This window comes from Accipiter gentilis, chromosome 13 (assembly GCF_929443795.1).
Source record: "Accipiter gentilis chromosome 13, bAccGen1.1, whole genome shotgun sequence".
NCBI classification, from domain to species: Eukaryota; Metazoa; Chordata; class Aves; order Accipitriformes; family Accipitridae; genus Astur; species Astur gentilis.
Genome location: NC_064892.1, coordinates 11,032,453 through 11,051,826, shown reverse-complemented (window position 1 = coordinate 11,051,826; position 19,374 = coordinate 11,032,453). Strand labels below are relative to the sequence as shown.

The window sequence follows — 19,374 nt, the reverse complement described above, 5'->3', positions numbered from 1 at the left end:
GTTCACTGACAACTTTTCCTGAGAAATATTTTGTATGATAGCAATATGCAATACATTTCAAGTGGGAAAGTTAAAACATCAACAACAACAAAACCCCTCAGTTACTCAGTAATTTTTTGAGGTTATTGGTGTTATGTTGCTTAAAATTAATATAATATCAAACATTCATATAATATTTCTGTGTATTTTTTGTTTATTTAAAGCTATGATGAGAAAAATTAACGAGTAAAAAGAACACAGCCACTCAGCTGTACAAAGGGAGCTCCTGCAGACCTCATTATGTTTGCAGTATTACACTGCCTGCACTGAACACAACCAAAGATACACATGAATGCCAGTCTGCTTTTATTATGCTCATAAAGAGCAATCCAGGCTCATAAAAAGTGTAGCTGGCAACTTTGTAAAAACATAACAGCTTGTTTGTAGTGGTTCCTTCATAGCTATCTAACAAAACAGTGCTTTCCAAAAAATAGCTAGCAGCTATTTATGTTACAACTGCCTTATTTGTCACTGTGAAATGAGTATTCTCACTGTATTCTAGTTCATAAAGAGGAGAACAGACCTCTCCTACCTACTGTTCAAAATCAAATGCAAAAAAATAACATTTGATGTATTCTAAACATTAAGGATTAGAACTGCCTGAATAATACAGAAGTCACCTTTAGACAGATGCATTCAAATTCCACTTTGACATTTTTATATATTTTATTGTTCATTTTCTGAATAATCTTATATGAACACTCTGTTCTCACTAATATATAGGGCATTAATATTATCATTAAAAATATTAATACTTCCTGTGGACAGCTGCATTCTTTTTTCATTTTTTACTCATCATTCATTTGCTTACTTTCCTATTTTAAGAGTTTTAGTTATTCAGTCACAAAAAAGATTATGTGTCACCTAGGTGAGCTGTCCTGCACTGAAATGAAAGATGGCAAAAGGGAATAACCACATAAGTCTAAGAACACTCACAGATGGCTTTTTATTTCATTTTTCAATGGGAACTATTCACAGCTAAAGAATACATTTGTAAAAACCTGTACTGGTTCACAAATAATCTGTTAACATAAAAATGGCTTACTTTGTCAAATAGCTGATTCACAAAATAGCTTGACAGTTTCTTGCTTTATTATGCCTTCAATCATGAAAAAGCTCCAAAGGTTGACTGTCAGGATTTACCCTACTTTTACTATATAAAATCTTATGTATTTCAAATGGTTTGCATGGGAGGGAAAAAAAAAAAAAAAAAAAAAAAAAGTGCAAACCCAAGCTTATATCTACTAGTTTTAATTTCTCTCTGACCTGGAATAAATTCTGACAGAATTACTTACAGTCAGATTCAGTTAAATTTAAAGTTGGGTCACTAGCTTCTGTCATGGTTTGCAAAAGTATTCTTTTTCTAGCATGGAATCCTTCCCCATTACCATTAAGAAACAAAATAACAAAACACATGATGCAAATGGCAGAGGTACATTTTATCCTTCTATTTCCCATATAAACATAATCCCCTGATTTAGGCATTAGTACAGCATGAAAAAAGAAAGAAAGAAAAGTTCCCTTTTGAGGGCGTTCTGTACCTTGCCATACTGGGAAATTTTGGCAAAAACTCCTGGTTATATCAAAGAATTTTGATTTCCACAGGACTGAGTTCAGTTAATGGAAATTCTGTCACAGATGGTGGTATGCATTACGTGTGGTTGTTGAAGAGATGACTCATCTTGCCTGATTATCTTTTATCCAGAGGTTGAACAGGCCTGAGGAAATTTTTAACACACACAACCCAGCTATACATGGCCATTTTAAGTGTTATCCTTCTTCCATAATTGTTGTGGTTTAAGCCCAGCTGGCAACAAAGCACCACGAAGCTGCTCGCTCCCTCCTGCCCCCCGGCTCTGGTGGGATGAGGAGGAGAAAATATAAAGAAACGCTCGTGGGTTCAGACAAGGACAGGGAGGGATCACTAACCACTTATGGTCACAGGCAAAAGACAGGCTCAGCTTGGGGAAAAAACCAAAATCAATTTAATTTACTGCCAATTAAGCCAAAACAAGGACACTGAGAAGTAAACCCAACCTTAGCACACCTTCCCCCCAGCCCTCCCTCCTTCCCGGCTCTACCCCCACTCCCGCTTCTCTCTCCCTCCGGAATGGGGGTTGGGGTCAGTCCGTCATACCTTGTCTCTGCCGCTCCTTCCTCCTCAGGGGGAGGAGAACTCTGCACTCCTCCCCTGCTCCACCGCGGGAGACAGTCCTCCACCAACTTCTCCAACGTGAGTCCTTCCCGCGGGCTGCAGTTCCTCACAAACTGCCCCAGCGCGGGTCCCTCCCGCAGGCCGCAGTCCTTCAGTCCCAGCCTGCCCCCAGGGAGCGGCGGCCATCTTGTGGGGCCTCCACCCCCTGCTCCGGCGTGGGCTCCTCTCTCCCCGGGCTGCAGGTGGGCATCTGCTCCCCCGCTCCCCTCCGCGGGCTGGGGACACACAGCCTGCCGCCTGGTCTCCCCACGGGCTGCAGGGGCATCCCCTCCTTCCTCCCTGCCCTCGGGATCTGCACAGGGGTTCCTCTCCCATCCCGATCCCCCGACTCCCGGCAGGTTTCCCCTCTGGAATCTGTTCTCTCAGAGGCGGCTCCGGCTCCCAGACGGGGAAGCTTCCAGCAGCTTCCAGCAGCAGCCGGCCCTGCGGACCCTCCCTGCTACCAAAATCCCACCACACAAACCCAAAACAGGAGGACATTCATAGAGGTAAAAATACTAACCAACCAAACAAAAGAAACACAAAACCCCAAACAGGGTCAGCGTAACTAAATGACAGCACTAGATAATTTTCTTATCGTTCTGGATCAGGAGCAATATGAAAATATGAAACAGACCAGGATGTCAAATTAGTCAAGGGCTTGAGGTGGGTTATTATCATTTTACATTTAGAACAAATTAGGTACAGTGGAAATGAACAAACTGGTATATCTCTAATGGTATAAAACTCACCTGTAATCCTCTTATGTGCATTTTCCATATAGTAGATATTTATCGTTATCATTGCTAGTCTCATGAATGACATTCTTAGAAAAATAGCAAGAAGCTGAGAGTCCAGTTGGTTTACATATCTTCCCCCTAATTGTCTGACTATCTTTCAAAGATAATGGCATAAAAATGTAATATGACTTATTTCATTATTATTCTACCACTTAAGTGACACAGAGTGCCAAGTCTCAGGATTTAAAGCTATATATAACCATGCTAAGTGACTAAGAATGTAGGTTATTTGAAATGCTAGGAAGAGGGACAATGTTGTGCATTTGAAAACAAATTCTAATGACAATGTTTTTTATGGTCTATTGTTTAAATATATAATTTGTAATGAAAACATTTAAATTAAAGTACTTAAGGTGGAATTAAAACATGAAAGTAAAAAATTAATTGATTTATTAATTTGTCCAATTTATAGATTACCGATTGATAAATTTATATGACTCAAATCCTTAGCCCAGATTTCATCTCATTGTAGCCACTTAAGAGAGGCAACCAAGGCAGGACCTTATTAGCCAAATCTCCATTTCAATCAAAATAAAGTACTGGCACCTCCAAAGGACAATTCAAAAAAATGGATGAGGTAACCTACCCCTTAAAGATGAAAGATTTGGCAAACATCAAACTGGCTCAGGGGCAGATAGTACATGGGGGTTTTTTCCACTGTTTTTGTAGATATTTGATATGAATTCTATCTACAAAAAATGATGGTGTGGAGTGTTCACTTCTGGGTGAGAAAAAGAAATAAGAACGGATTCTGAGAGTCATATCTAGGCCTTAACATAGGGATATTTTTGTCTCTTGGAATGAGACCTTGCTATTTTTTCCCCATGAAGTTGAAAGTGTTATTAGCAGGTGAAGACTGGAAATATTGCATTAGGATAGCAAGTGCGATATGCCTAAAAGTCACTGCACCAGATACCAACGTAGACAACATAATTTAAGTGTCAATTTGCATTACATAAAGACCATGTCATGCTATAAATCAGTTACTGTACTGTCATTTATCTAATCACAGTGTAAAAAGAACTCCATATACTAGAATATAGGTAACCACAATACAAAGATGGTGTATAGGGAAAAGTGTATTTTTTAACAGCTCCAGAATTTCAGGACCCACATACTGTTGTCCCAAATTTTGTTGTTCTGAATGTCATCTCCACTTTGATTGCCTTTTTTGAATACTTTCTTTCCCAGCAAACAATGATTTTTCTGTTATCAGTCAGATGGACTGCATCCTTCACTCCAGATATCCCAGTCCTTTAAAGAAAATAATCCACCAGATTAGGCTTTTTGTAACCTTTCCCAACTGTTGGAGAGGTCACAGAGCTTAAGGTGGAAAACAGCCTTTGAGCCTGCAACTGTACTTGAGATCCATATAATTTGCTATAATGCACATATTGTATGTCCAAGAGGAGTATATCACATCTGTCTACGGTGATCTGCTTCAGAGAGGACAGGGAAGAGAAGGGGAGAGGAAGAAGGTAGACGTGTACCTTCTACTGTAGTTCCGTATTCTGACATGAAGGGTAGAAATTGAGGAAGCTAAAAACAAAGCAAACTTTTCTTAAGCAGTGTTAAACTGGGTAGAGATTATTTCTGAGAACTCATAATTTCTAGAACCTCACCAAGCTCCAAAAACTGCAAGGAAGTCTGATAAAAATTAAGTGACTCTAAGTGCTTTGGTGAATTCCAAGTTAAGGATTTGAAGACAATAAGGCTAAAAAGCTTCATTCAGATGTTTTAAAAGCAAAGCATGCTATCACACATTTTATTGTTGCTGTTTGCAAGCAGCACCCGCAAGTTGCTCTTTTTGTCAGAGGGCATTTAAAAAAGCATGTCCTTTTGAGACTGTGAATAGTTATTTTCACTATATTGTCAGAAGGAAAAACTGCTCAGCTTAGGTGGTTTAAATGAAATCAGGATTGAAGTAGTTTATTGATTTATTAATGACATGTAACTAATTGGCAATCCATGAGCTGTATATTCAGAATCAGCATCCTTAATACAACAGATAAATCACAATTATAGATAAAATAGGAGATGCTAATAAACACTTACAAATTTATAAACAGCCTTGTAGAGCTAATCCTGTGAAGGTCTAGCCTGGGCACGTGCACATACAGTCTCTGGATGTAGGGGTTGCTGTCACCACTTCCCCATTTTTGCATGCCGATCTGCCATTCCTGATGCACCTGATGGTGAGGAGGCATCTTGGGAGGTGTCTCTGTGCCCTGAGGTGGGCTCCCTGTGTGTCTGCCCCACTCCACCAGCCCACTGCTGGGTGCTGGCTGCTCCCAGCACCCCACAGCGGGGGCTACACTGCCTGGTTTGGGCAGGGATCGGGGTGTCCTGCAGACACTGTCAGCAGGGACAGATCCCCTCTGACAGCTGTTGCTTCCTCTTCACTGTCTTTCCCTACGTCAAAAATGTCCATGTTTCCTTCGTACTTCTTTTAAGACTGACCTCTTCAGAAGTGTCTGTCATTTCCTGGTTGCTGTTTAATCCTGCTGATGGTTGTCTTCCTCTCTAACACGATCATTTCAGGCACAAACCCTCTCAGACAGTTTTGTGGACACCCCCTTGGTTACACTAGCATACTTGACAGCTGCTGCTAAGTGAGCCATTCACCAGTGGTGGGGTACATGGGTGCCTGCACAGCAGACCTTTTCCTTCGTGTGAATATTTCCTTTCACAGTCAGGGAAGGTTTGATGGGGGCCAGCAGGACTTAGGTAGCAGTTACGCTTAGCTTGAGAATGCTTACTCACAAAGTAAAAGTAAAACAATGTTTTAACAAAAAAGGAACTAACAAGAAGTAGTTGTCTCCTAAACAGGTAACAAGTAGGTTTTCTTTCATGTATATTTATGTATTGCTTTTCCCTCATCCCTGTTCCTTTGTTCGTTCATATGTGTAAGTGAAAATTGTCCTGAGGAACCTATTCTCTATTTTCCTTTGGTTGTTGCCATGACATCTCTGCAATATATTTTTTTATTTGTAATTAGGGTTTTCTGTCCAGTATGTTCAGTGATCAGATAGTAGAGATACAAAAGCTACTATTGCAGTCATGTATTCTTTTCAATGAACTTGATTCATTACAAGAGAGTAATGAAATGATTGACAACAGATTTTAGGTGTGTTTATACTGTCTGGTCCCTCTGTGTTTCACCCTAAAGCTCTGGTCCCTAGGTCCTTTGCACTGGACTTATGCCAGTTTGTCCCTGTACATTCATTTTTAGTAAACCAGAAAGCTTCCTTCAGGAGAAAATAAAAAAGCAATTATGAAAATTTTTTGCTCCCTACAAACAATATGAACAGTGAAAGAGCTAGTTTAACACTTCCCACCCAATCTTCCAAACTATTTCACTTCCAGCAGTATAAAGCATCACAGGACACTTCCCTTCTTTCATATAACACCCCCATGGACACAACTCACACATTCTATCTCTGAATATGTCTGTAAGCATTCCGTAAAAATGCTATTCCTGCCGGCTGCAGAGCATCGTAGTTATTATTCAGCTAGCTGGTTAGTTTGCTAACCTGTTGTTAACATCTATAAAAACGTGATAATGACTGAAAGGCCCAGAGACATTACTAGGACTCTGAGAAAAGAAGGTTGTTCACTTTTATGTGCTTGGATCATAGCCAGAAGACAGTGGCAATAAAAAAAAAAAAAAAAAAAAAAGTTTCTTTGACTTAAAAAAACCCCTAAGTGGGGCATATGAAGGCTCACAATGAAATCTGTTGTTCTGATGCATCTCAGCACACATTCACATACTTATCTGAGCTGTGCTGGCTTCTAGAAGTTTATGCATGTGATTCAACATGCGGACCCTTACTTTGGCAGATGTCCTAAATTTGACTAAATTTGGCTGTTAGAATTTATGGATAAATCCCACTCACTTTGTCTCAGTGTGTTTTAATCCTTTAGACTAAGTCTTTTAGGGAGAAAGAAGCAATATTGTCCTGTATTTTGTGTGTTTTGTATAAAGAAATATTCATATTTATATTTTAAGTAGTACACTTCCTTTTCTCTGTAGGTATTCATGGGACTCTTTGTACACCTTTCCCTCCTATGGGGAGAGGTATAGGTCATTTTCTCAGGCCAGATGGTCGAGGACTGAAAGCTGCCTGGAGGGCTCAAGTCTGAAGAAGCAGAACTCTCAAGAAGGTGTAGGAGGACAGCAGAGAAAGAAAAATATAATTTATTTCAAGGAAAGTTGGTTCTTAGGCTTAAGAACAGCCTTCCATACCTGACTCTGTGGTAAACTAATTAGAGTCATAAAATTACTGAGGTTGGAAGGGACCTCTGGTGGTCAGTCCAACTGCCCTGGTCAGAGAAGGGTTAGCTAGGATAGGTTGCTCAGGTTGCTGGTCAACTGTCATGTCCTGGCAGGTTTTGACTGACTTCAGGGATAGATTTTCCACCACCTGTTCCAGGGCTTGACTAAACCCATTGTGATTTTTTCTCTTTTACATTTAACAGAATTTCCTGTAGATCAGCTTGTGACTATTGCCTCTTGTTCTGTCACTGGATACCTCTGAGAAGAATCTGACTTTGTCTTCTTTACTCCACCCCATCAGGCATTTATGCACATTGAATCAGTCCACCCTGATTCTTCTCTTCTCCAGGCTGAACGCTCCCAGCTCTCTCAGCCTCTCCACATATGACAGATGCTCCAATATTTTATCATCTTTGTTGTCCTTTGCTGGACTTGTGCAAAGTACATGTCATGTACTGGGAATCCCAGAACTGAACAGAGTACTCCAAATGTGTCTCATCAGGGCTGAGCAGAGAGGAAGAATCACCTTCCTCGACCTGCTGGCACTCCTTCTAGTGCAGCCAAGGAAGAAGGGCTGTCACTCTTCTTTGCTGCACAGGCCCATGGCTAGCTCATGTTCTACTTGCTGTCCACTATAACCCCAGGCCCTTTTCTCAAAGCTGCTTTTCAGTCAGCCCTCAACTTGTACTATTGCATGAGTTTATTCTTTCCCAGGGGCAGGACTTCACATTTGCAATTTTTGAATTTCCTGAGGTTCCTCTTGGCCCATTTCTCAAGACTCTTGAGGTCCATCTGAAGGGCAGCACAATCATTAGGTCTGTCAGATGCTCCTCCTAGTTTGGTATCATCTGCAGACCTGCTGAGGGTGCATTTTGTCCCTACATTCAGACCATAAATGAAGATGTTGAACAGATGTTTGCTTTCCTGCTCATTGCGATGGACTGTTCTTGAGTTTGGGGAAGGTTATCCTTGAAAATCAAACACCTGTCCCGATCTCTCTTCTCTCCAGGACCCTCTCTCTTGGGATTCTTCCAGGCAGGTCCCTAAACAGGCCAAAGTCTACTCCTCTGAAGTCCAGGGTTGTGATCCTGCTATTTGCCTTGTTTCCTCCTCTCAGAATCCTGACCTTCACCATTCCATGGTCACTTTAGCCAAAGCTGCCTCTAAGTTTAATTTTCCTGACCAGTTCTTTGTAAGAATCACTTCCAGCAGAGTGTCTTCCTTTGTCAGTTCCTTAACCCCTTGTGTCAAGAAGTTGTCAACAATGTGCTCCACAAACACCCTGCTTTGCTTACAGCCTGCTGTGTTGGTCTTCCAGCAGATTTTTGGATCAAGCCACCCATAAGGACAAGGACATGAGGCTTCTGCCAGCTGTACAAAGAAGGCCACATCCACCTTTCCTTCTTTGTGCTGCATCTGGCTGGGATGGAGGTAATTTTCTTCACAGCAGCCCATTTCAGTGTGATGGTTTGGGTATGTGATCAAAACAGTGTTGGTAACACGCCCATGTTTTAGTTGTTGCTGAGCAGTGCTTGCCTCTGCTTCTCACACTGCCCCCCCAGTGAGTAGGCTGTGGGTGCACAAGAAGTAGGAATGGGACATAACCAGGACAACTGACCCAAAATGACTAAAGGGATACTCTATGCCATATAGAGTCATCTTCAGCTATAAAAAACAGAAGGGAGGAGGGTTTTGTGTAGGTAGCCATTGCTTAGGGACTGTCTGGGCATCAGTCTACTATGGGAAGTGGTGAGTGATTGCCTTTTCATCACTTGTTTTGTTTGGTTTTCTCCTTTCTTTCCTCTTCCTCTTTCCTTCACTTATTAAGCTATTTTTATCTTGACCCACAAGTTTTGGGATCTTTTGCTCTTCCTATTCTCTCCCCACTGGGTAGAGCTTAGCTGCCAGCCAGGGTCAAACCACTACATTCTTGACTTAATTGGTGAAGGAAAATACACTCACAAAGGTTAATGGAACTGCAGAAACAAAGCCAAATGTCTAATTTATATGTATGTGGAGAAGGGATTGAGTGTATTTGTTATATTGTGCGTGAGTATGGAGGGGATTAATATCTGTTAGCAGAATTTAGAAAGGGCTTGGTTAGTATTTATGCTTTGTTTATCTGGGGGAAAAGTGTAAAAGGGGCTTTATGAACATCTAGATATGGTTCTTGTCATTCAGAGACTTCATTCTCTGACCATGAGGACTCAGACATTGTGTTGTTAGTTGCCTAGACCTAAATGACTGCTAACAATGTTATGCACTAAGTTCCCTCTCTGGAGCTGTTAATCACAATAGTGGAAGGCTAGGACCTGTCATTTAGGACCTGAATAATCCTGCCTTGCTGAAAATAATTTGGATATAATAGCAAGTAAGCCTCATCAAACAAACTGTTCCTGTTAACAGCAAATCATGGAGACTGATGCCATCACCTTGACTTTGGAGTTCAGCCTGTTCAACAAGCTGGCTGAAATTAGCACTCAACTTTAATCTTGCAAAAGTTTAGGGTCTACTTGAAAAAAATGTGTGATACTTATCCACTTAAGTGTGAATATAAAAGAAACATAGGATAGTTCAGGGTACATACAGCCACTCTCACCCTGGAGATTCTGGGTGCTGATGCGTTGAAGATTCTGATAGAAGGAGACCCTCCCATCCTGTTCCCAGTGCCAGCCTACTCTGATGGGAGAGAGCAAACTGAAATTTAGGTCATAATAACCTCAGTTGCTTCTGTCCCAGTAATTTTACAGAGTCTTAAAATATAAAAGATTGAGTCTCTTCCAAGCAATGAAACAATAAACCCATGGAAGATGCTATGTTCAGAGCCAACCAAATAAAAGTCCCTCAGAACTAAGGAATTACTTTGGGAGAAGGCATTACAACCTTCCAGATCCAGTATGCCTCTAGTGGACTTCCCCACACCAAATTATTTTTTACTGCCTAGTAGGAGTCCAAAATTGCCACAGGACTGTCAGATAGTCTCACTAAAAGAATGGATTCCTAAAACAGGGTAAGCTCACTGAGCTTCCAGTAGAGGACTTCAAATATGGCCCACCATATGCTAAAATTTCTGGATGCCTGCAATCCAGGGCCTTGAAGTAAGTGCTGCAGCCCTAAGCACATGTTTATAAAACCTTCTGCAAATCAAAATTTACATTCCATGAGTAGCTTCCACTACAGACTCATTGTGACCTCCTAACGGTGGACTGGTCAAATCCTACAGCAAACATCTAACACCATGGACACAAATCAGCTGCTTAAACACAGGTACCTAAGGCCACTTAAAACACTCTAAGGCATCCTAGACATCCACATGTCACTGCCAGATGTGACACATGATTTATGAGACACCTCTACTGCAGATAAAGGCCAGGCATGTGTCTAAATATACACATCTTCAAATGACACTAGAGAGCTATATTTTAGCAGCTACATTGAGCTCCATCGTTTAACTCTCATCCAAGGAGTTTTGTCAACCTGTGATTCATGGAGTCATCTGATGCAGCACAGCTGTGTGACCACAGCTAATTTTAATAAGAAAATGAATTGTTAATATGTGGGAGCATAAGAAAGCTAAAGCCTTTCAAGATAAGTAAAAACACAGACAAAAGTATAACTGTTCAGATAGTAATAGCAGCTCCAGTATTCAAGATAATAATCACTGCCATGGAAAGGTATAAAACCCTAAAGAGAAAAAAATTACATTTTAACAGAAAATCAGAAGGTAGCAACTACAGAGCAATGAGGATTAGACCAATTCAAGCAGTAATAGAGGCTGACCATCACCCTGCTGATTGAAGACTTTGGTCAGCAAAGATGTATTAGGAGCATCACTTGCGTGGTGAGTGTAGTAATGCTTTGCATAGTAGCTGGTTAGTCCTGCGTGGTCTTATTCCTAGTCCTTTTGCTCTTAAAATGTGTATCCTGCTTGCAGGGTACTTCTATGCTGTTCAAGTTTTGTAAACGGAAGGATCCAAAGGGAGGGTTATAGCATGTGATGTGATCATCCCCTCTTGTCACTTTTGTTCAGAGATCTTTTAACACACAGAGAGACAATAGGTCTCGAATCACAACAGGTGGGTCAACCCCTGGACCAAGAGTTACACGTGAGATTCATCTCCACATTCAGTCATCTACATTTACAAAGGCCCATAGGACCATGTAGCAAGAAAGAGGTTCTCACATGAGATATAAATAGCAATTGGTGTCCATAAACATGTTTCTGTATTATAAAGTATGCTGATGCAATTATGTGTTGTGCATGGAATGCGTAAGCAGGGGAAAAAGAGTTTATGGCATATAACCTAGCAAGAAAAGTTTTACAGGGGAAATTTTACAGCAGTATTATCTGGTAAGGAAAGAAGTTTTGACTGCTTAAGGTATATATTATGATTTTAAATAGCTTACATTGATTAATAGCCTGTGTAACAAGCACAGCTGTAGTGGATAAAACTACCATTTAGCAATATTCAACTATTAATTATAAACTAAACCATAGTAGTAGACCACTACCATAATGAGATAACTGTGAGATAAGTATGGTAAAGACAGTGGATACTTCTAACAAATACAACATCAAATTGTCATAGAAAAACTAGCAGTCTAGTGTTATGGTTATGACAGGCAATCCCCAAATCCTGAAAGTCCACACTCATGGCATAAAGCATCCAGGGGCATCCTGCCTTATGTGTCAAGGTGCCCTGGAAAGGATGCTTTGCAGTAGTTGATTCTTAGTCATTGGGGTCTTCAGTGCTCTACTGATTCTGCTTGGGTAATCTTTTGGGTTGTCTTTTATCCCCTCCAGACACTATGCCCTGTGCCTTTCTGTTCCTCAGATCCTTATTTTTCCAGACTAATTGTTAATTGTTTCTGCTAGATCACTTCCCAAATCCAGTTACTGTGTCCTCCGGTCACTGTGTCCTTGTCCTGAAGCTGTTTCTCTGGAGGACTTGGTACCCCAAAACTGACTCAGAGATAATTTTGCATTTTGTGCTTGTTCTTCAGCTTTCTTAACTGCACTGTCATTTCATTTTCTTTGTTTTATTCTGTTTCTTATGTATTTATTGTGTTAAAACAGAAGTTTGTTACTTCAAAACTTCTGTTGTGGTTTATAGTTATTCTAAGGGCTTATAGCTATGTTAGATCAGTGATTTGGTGGCTCTTTATCATGCCAAAATTATGCCAAATAATATTTGCACAGGCAAAGCAAAATTATATCAAGGCCCATTTTTGTTTAACAGCCCTGTCCCCACCATGGTATTTAGTGACATCATGCTAAAGGTTCACATCTCAGCTCGGGGTTCCTTTCGTTGGCTACAGACATGAGATCTCTCTGTTTTTCTCAAATTTCTTCTTCCAGAATGAAAAATTATTTAGCACAGTGGCTAGTGGGAGCTAAAGAGGTCTGTGGGGTCAAAGAACTGTAGAGCAGATATCATGTCAGACTTATCCCAAATAATACATCACCAGACTGCTTCACAGGATGCAAGACCTGGACATAAGGAGTCAATATTAGTCTGTTTGATCTAGGAATCACTGCTCAGTTGGTCTTGATATAGTTTATAGTGTAAACTATAACTTAAGTTATAGTTTATGCTGTATAACTACACTTACATAAGTATAACTTAAGTTATGCTGTATCCTTCCATCCTCAAGTGCAGGTCTTTCTGACATGTAAAAAGTAATTTATTATGACAATTTTTAAAGTAGTTGTTAATAATTTTTATCTCAGTACAATCTAACAGGTCACTACATAAAGATCAGAAGACCATCCCTTACTTGAACGTCTTATACTCTTCACATGGAAAAAGAAAGTAGGATTATCCTAACTTGCAGATGGAAAGAGACATAATTTGACTAATGTTACAGAGAATGAATATTAGATTCAAGAACCACAGGCAGATCTGCAAGTGTATTTGCTCAAAGAAGAGCAACACATTTTTAATAGTCCTAGAGACACTTGGACATCATCTATCCCTGATGGAAAGGCAGTGTGCTTGGCCTAATAAGGGATTTCTGCAGAAAATACAGCAGTGGCTGGTGACTATCAGCCCCTCAGATTAAAATTTGACAGGGTAGACACAGGTGCAGCAGGCACAGCTCTTTTTGTAAAAGAACAAGATACAGCAAATTGCTAGTACTTCAGCATGGCCTACCTGCAGTAGCTTCAACTCTGATTTGCTCTGTTTCTAAATAAATGTGCTTAATATGCCGTGAAAATATGATCCATAAGTCTTATGACTTTTTCACTTTCCTGTAGTTTTATCAAATTTTTCCAGATTGTTCAAGGCAACGACTACTACATATGATGTTCAAAGGGGGACTACTTTTGATGTCACACATCATGCAACAGTCTAGTTTTGCCCTTTCAGCTTAGTGTAGTTGTATTCCAGAGGGTCTTGGCAACGCATCCTGAATTTATCCAGGGAGTAACAGTCTCAGATAGTCTCGTACATCTGAATTAACTTTTACATTCCCTTTTCAGGTATAAATCTTCAGTGGGATGACTTGGCCATGGTCAACATGAGATTTGTCAGTGAACAAATCCATTCATGGAATTAAATCTTTTATTTTAAGTTGTTTGGTTTCACTTAAGTACTTCTGAGCTGTTACACAAGTTTAAGTACATAACCACCTGTAACATAGTATGTGAGAAGCACATATTGTACAAAAGGAAAAGCAATATATTAATACTGCTGTCAGAGTCCAGTTATATCAGAAAGCACTGTAGATAACTAAGTTTGCTAAAGTGTGAAGGTTAGGTTCTACTTGTTGGACTACAGAACTCTATTCACAATGTTCAAAGTGCAGGAATGTCTGTCTTTTTCATTTTCTCAGAACAGTTTCAAATACCCACTTCAGTTTTGCTTTGATTTGCAAGGGCTAGTTTTTGTTTGTCTGTTTGTTTGTTTGTCTGATTTTGTCTTGTTTTTAATTCTTAAAATGTTTTTAAATATGTGATTTTCTTAATTGAATAGAAAAAATTGTCTGGTTTAACTCAGACATTTGCTGTGAAGAAAAGAATTCGTATTTTAGTGCCTACAGCTATCTTAAGTTTCCAGTAATTTTTAATGGTAAAGAAAATGTCTCAACATCTGTTTCAAGCTAATCATGTAACTTAGTGGGAGATAACAGACGTTCACAGTAGTATCAGATCCTGGGTTTAAATATTTAAAAATAAGAACTGAAGTTGGGATTTTTTTGGCAATAACTTTAAGTTTAAAATATTCTACCAAGTAGGATGTTTTTCTATGTCTGTTTCCAAAAATAAATTTCCATCAGTTTAAGTGCTCAAATATATTGTTATTCTGTGGAGTGACTTTTAAGGGATTATACGGCATTTTTTTCTTATATTGCACATATTTATATTTATTAATATCTGTTGAAGTATTGCAATTTTCATATACTGCTTTCAAATATTTTTTTTTATGATTTTGCAGGCAGATAGGGAATTTCAGATATTCCTTGGTGTTAATAAAGTAAAAGATTTCTTTTCTTTTAGCATTAGATTAATCTTTTTTTTCTTTCCATTAAAAAAAAAATTATCTGTAACCTCTAAATGTCATGTTTTCTAGTTTATTTTGTCAAGTGTGTTGGAAAGCATATACAACTCTTTACAAGGCCATACATTTTTATAAACTACTCTAAATAAGATACCTTCTGAAGCACAATCAATATGAAATGGAACTTGTTGATCTCATGCTGAACATGACTGAGCTTGCTCCAGCAAACCAGATGGAATTTTGACCTTGTACACTGTGTTCTCTCTGATTCACCATGTACTTTCACAATTGGAAGCAGTTGTGAATTGTTCTGTTCTTTTGCTAATAGGGAACAATTCCCATTATCAAAAAAGACAAAATACTGCAAGTTCTGAAGGTCCCTGCATCTTAAAAATGCTTTGAAGGTGCACAAGAACTGTGGGCAGAGTTGTAGTACTTTGTACCAACCATCTACTTGGTGAGTAGGAGAAGGTATTGCCACACATAAGCTACACACTGTTGAAAAACCACATTTTTTCTAGAGCAGCAGGAGAAAATCTTGTATACCATCTGCCTTCTAAGATGTGTGAAGGGAATTTCACGTAACAGAACACAATTGACTTAACAGATTACCATCATTTTTTTCACCCAGTAAATTATTGTTTAGTCACTGGGCTCACAACTACCATGGCAACTTTTCTGACATATAACATTTATTTACTTATTTATTTACTTGTTTATTTATTTTGGCAAAGGAAATGTTCTGTCCTTATTGTCCAGAATATTTTTTTAAAAATCAAACCCAAAGCAAAATAAGACACAGATTTACCAAACACTGAAAAATACTTTAAACTTGAGTGCAATAAAGAAACTTGCTTAACTCAGCTGTGATACTTAATTGTCATATTGACTTTCTGCTGACTTTCTGAAGAACTGTAAATGACTATAGGAGATAATATGCATCCTGCACTTGCAATCCTCAGAATGGATGAATTCAATACGAGAGAATTTTTTGTGTAACCCATTAAATAGTACAAAAAATAATGAATCTTATTTCACAAATTTTCCCATCAACTTGGAAAATTTACAATTAAGAGTTCTATGCATATTTTCATTAAAATCTTGGAATGTCAAAAAGCTAGAGACAGAAAGAGGCAAAATATGTTTTTCATTAGTTTTGGCAGTTACTTTGAATGTAAGTATTCCAATTAGAGAATGATGGCAAAAAATTAGCTTTACCATTTGATCTTTTCTTTTTGGGGGTGTTTTGCTGTTATAATTGCTGGTAATAATACAAGTTTGAAACATTCTTCATTAAAGCAAAAGTTCTTAATTTCAACATATAATGATTCACATAACAGTTCCCTTTATGGACACTTTAACACTGTGACTCATTAATCACTTTGACAAATTACAACACAACTCTATTAGATTTCCTGTTATGGACTTCAACAGAAGTCTAATTAGAAACTGAAAGTGAATTCAGATTAAACCAGTACTTGGCATATGTATAGTATCAAATCATTATTTATTGAGATAAACACTTTCTCAGGGGCAAGACAAAATATTACCATTTTTTCTCCATTTACAATTTTCAAGTAAAGAAAGAACACTTAAATAAAGCATACCCACAGCCTTAGTTACTATGGAATATTTTAGAGATGTAAGTGAAATATTCTATAGCATTCTTGTCAAAATTATGCTGCAGGGACAATTAAAATTCTTCTATTTAATAATTTTCAAGTTTAAAAATGTATTTATTAACATTAAAAAAATAAGACAACTCTGATGAAACAAAACCTCACATCCTTCAGTACATAAGTATCGATCAATTATTATATTAATGTATGATGTCCTACACACTTGTAGGTCACTAAACATACAAATGTAATTTGTCTAACATTTTATTTAATATCTTCTTTTTGTCAACAATTGGTATATTTTGCTTGTAAATTACGATATTAATCTTGCAATCTTACATTACTATAACACAGCAAATTTTCCAAACACTGTAACTGACTTAATGTATCATTTCTGCACATAGAAAACTTAACACAGCAGTGGTTAGTAACCAGATACTCTTTTTTCATTATCAGACATCACGTATTTTTGAGCTTGATCTTGCCACATGAAAGCCAAGAGCAGGTTTATCAGTGGATGCAGAAATCATGCCTAGAATTTGTCACCTTTGCTACTTGAATCTTTAATTACTTAAATAGTTCTTAGGGACAGAGTCACAAAAATAACTGTGAATTCCAGTCCCACAGCAACATTAGTTCATAACAATTTTGAACACTTGCCTTTGTTGCATAAACGTTTAATCCAAGCTAAGTTACTTTAGGCCCCATCTACATTAAACTGTAGTTTGGAACAGAAGTATGTTTTTGAAGAAATTCTCCTGGTCATCCCATGGGACTCATTGGTTGTCTTTTTGAAGCAGTTTTAATGAGGTTTGATGAAGGTAAACTATTATCTTTTGCTTTCTCCCCCCCCCCCCCCCCAAAAAAAAATATCCCCTTCCTATAGAAAAAAACTTAATTGGAAATTCTGTTCCAGATGCTTGTCAAATGCCCTCCAATACCTAATGCAGAAATGCTTGATCTTCCATATACCTTTGAACAATGTGCATGATGTTCAGTCCAAGAGAAATTCAGTATGCTGATCCTCATACAACCCACTTCTAAGCATATTACTCATCAACTACATCACTCAGGTAGAGCTACTATTTAGATGTATAGACATATTTCTCCTAAATATTTCAACATTCAGTACCAAAATAACTATTTTTTAAGTACCTGAAAACTGTTGCAGAATCCAAAAGCCTTGCAATCACATTCTGTGTATAATGTGTGGCAATGTGCGCTTGCAGCCCAGAAAGCCAATTGCATCCTGGGCTGCATAAAAAGAAGTATGACCAGCAGGTCGAGGGAGGTGATTCTGCCCCTCTACTCTGCTCTTGTGAGACCCCACCTGGAGTACTGCATACAGCTCTGGGGTCCTCAGTACAAGAATGACACGGACCTGTTACAGCAGGTCCAGAGGAGGGCCATGGAAAAGGTCAGAGGGCTGGAATACCTGTCCTGTGAAGAAAAGTTGAGAGGGTTGGGGTTGTTCAGCCTGAAGAAGGTTCTGGGGACACTTTCTTGTAGCCTTCCAATGCTTTAAAGGAGGCTTATAAGAAAGACAGGGAACAAAGTTTTACCAGGGCCTGTAATGACAGAACAAGGGGCAATGGCTTTAAACTGAAAGAGGGTAGATTTAAATTGGACATGAGGAAGAAATTTTTTACAATGATGGTGCTGAGACATTGGAACAGGTTGTCCAGAGAACTTGTGGGTGCCCCATCATTGGAATTTTTCAATGTCAGGTTGGATGGGGCTTTAAGCAACCTGATCTAGTGGAAGGTGTCCCTGCCCATGGCAGGGAGTTTGGACTAGAAGATCTTTAAGGTCCCTTCCAACCAAAACCATTATAACATTCTATGAAATAGTTAGGCATGCAGGAAAGGGACTCTAAGCAATCAGTACCATGAATAGAAATGTCCTTAATCTGATCAACAAGACACTCCAAAACCAGAAATATATATATACTAAAAACATATCATCAAGAATTTATACATCTTAATCTCGGAAGTAATTAGATATATTTGGCCAGAATTTGTACCACATTATTTTTTTGTTGTTTTACCTCATTCTGTTAAAAAACACATCACCTTCCTCAAAAAAAAAAAAAAAAAAAAAAAAAAATCTATTTTACTCTATCTATTTAAGATGTTGTAGATTCCTCTTTTCTGTAAGAGAAGAAGTCAAACCTGTGCTCTGTCAGGTTTTTGGCAGGTTATTCTTTTTTTGTGGACATATTCTTATGCAGCTGTTCTTCACTGCATAACAGAATTAAGGATTAATTTTTCAAAAAAGAAAGAATTAACAAGATTAACTAAGACCTTTTTTGATCCAATGGCTAGGACAATTCTTAGATAGAATGAGATGATGTTTTCATCCCTGCCTCTGTATTGGTTTTATATTTTATCCAATGATTATTTAATGCAAGTCCAGAGAGGTTAGATCTGTATACGCATTGGCATCTTTTCTATAGCTGTGGGTGAGGATTACACTAGAAAGAGAGACTGCTGAAATACACTTTTAGCAGTGTATTGGATAATGATCCCATAAACCCTCCAGTGAATCTATATCTTAAGTCTCCAGTCATGTGAAAAATTACTGCCAAGCAGTTCAAGAGTTTAGCATTTACCTAATCCCTAATGGGGTTTAATTACCTTAAAGTCCATATACATGTATAATATCCATTACTTTGGTTAGGTCAAACCTCTTCTCCTGAGAATAATGATGTCACTGTGGATAAATTCAGAGGATCCTGCTTACCTGGCATTCTTGCAGAAAAAAAACCCAACAAAACAAAACTTTCATTTAAAAACAGGGTCAGAAGTGTAAATTTATTTCCCAGTAAGTTATTCATATTAATATTTATGTTCTTTATATTAATATATCAACAAATATGGATGTTATTTGTGATATTTTTATTTATTGTCAGTTTAATGATCCTGATTTAAATAGAATTACCTTT

The 19,374-nt window shown here is 38.4% G+C and overlaps 1 protein-coding gene across 1 annotated transcript in view; it reads right to left on the bottom strand.

The window, feature by feature from the left end:
- Window positions 1–19,374, bottom strand: part of LOC126045078 (uncharacterized) — a 462,867-nt gene that overhangs the window by 174,690 nt on the left and 268,803 nt on the right. The window lies entirely within an intron of this gene.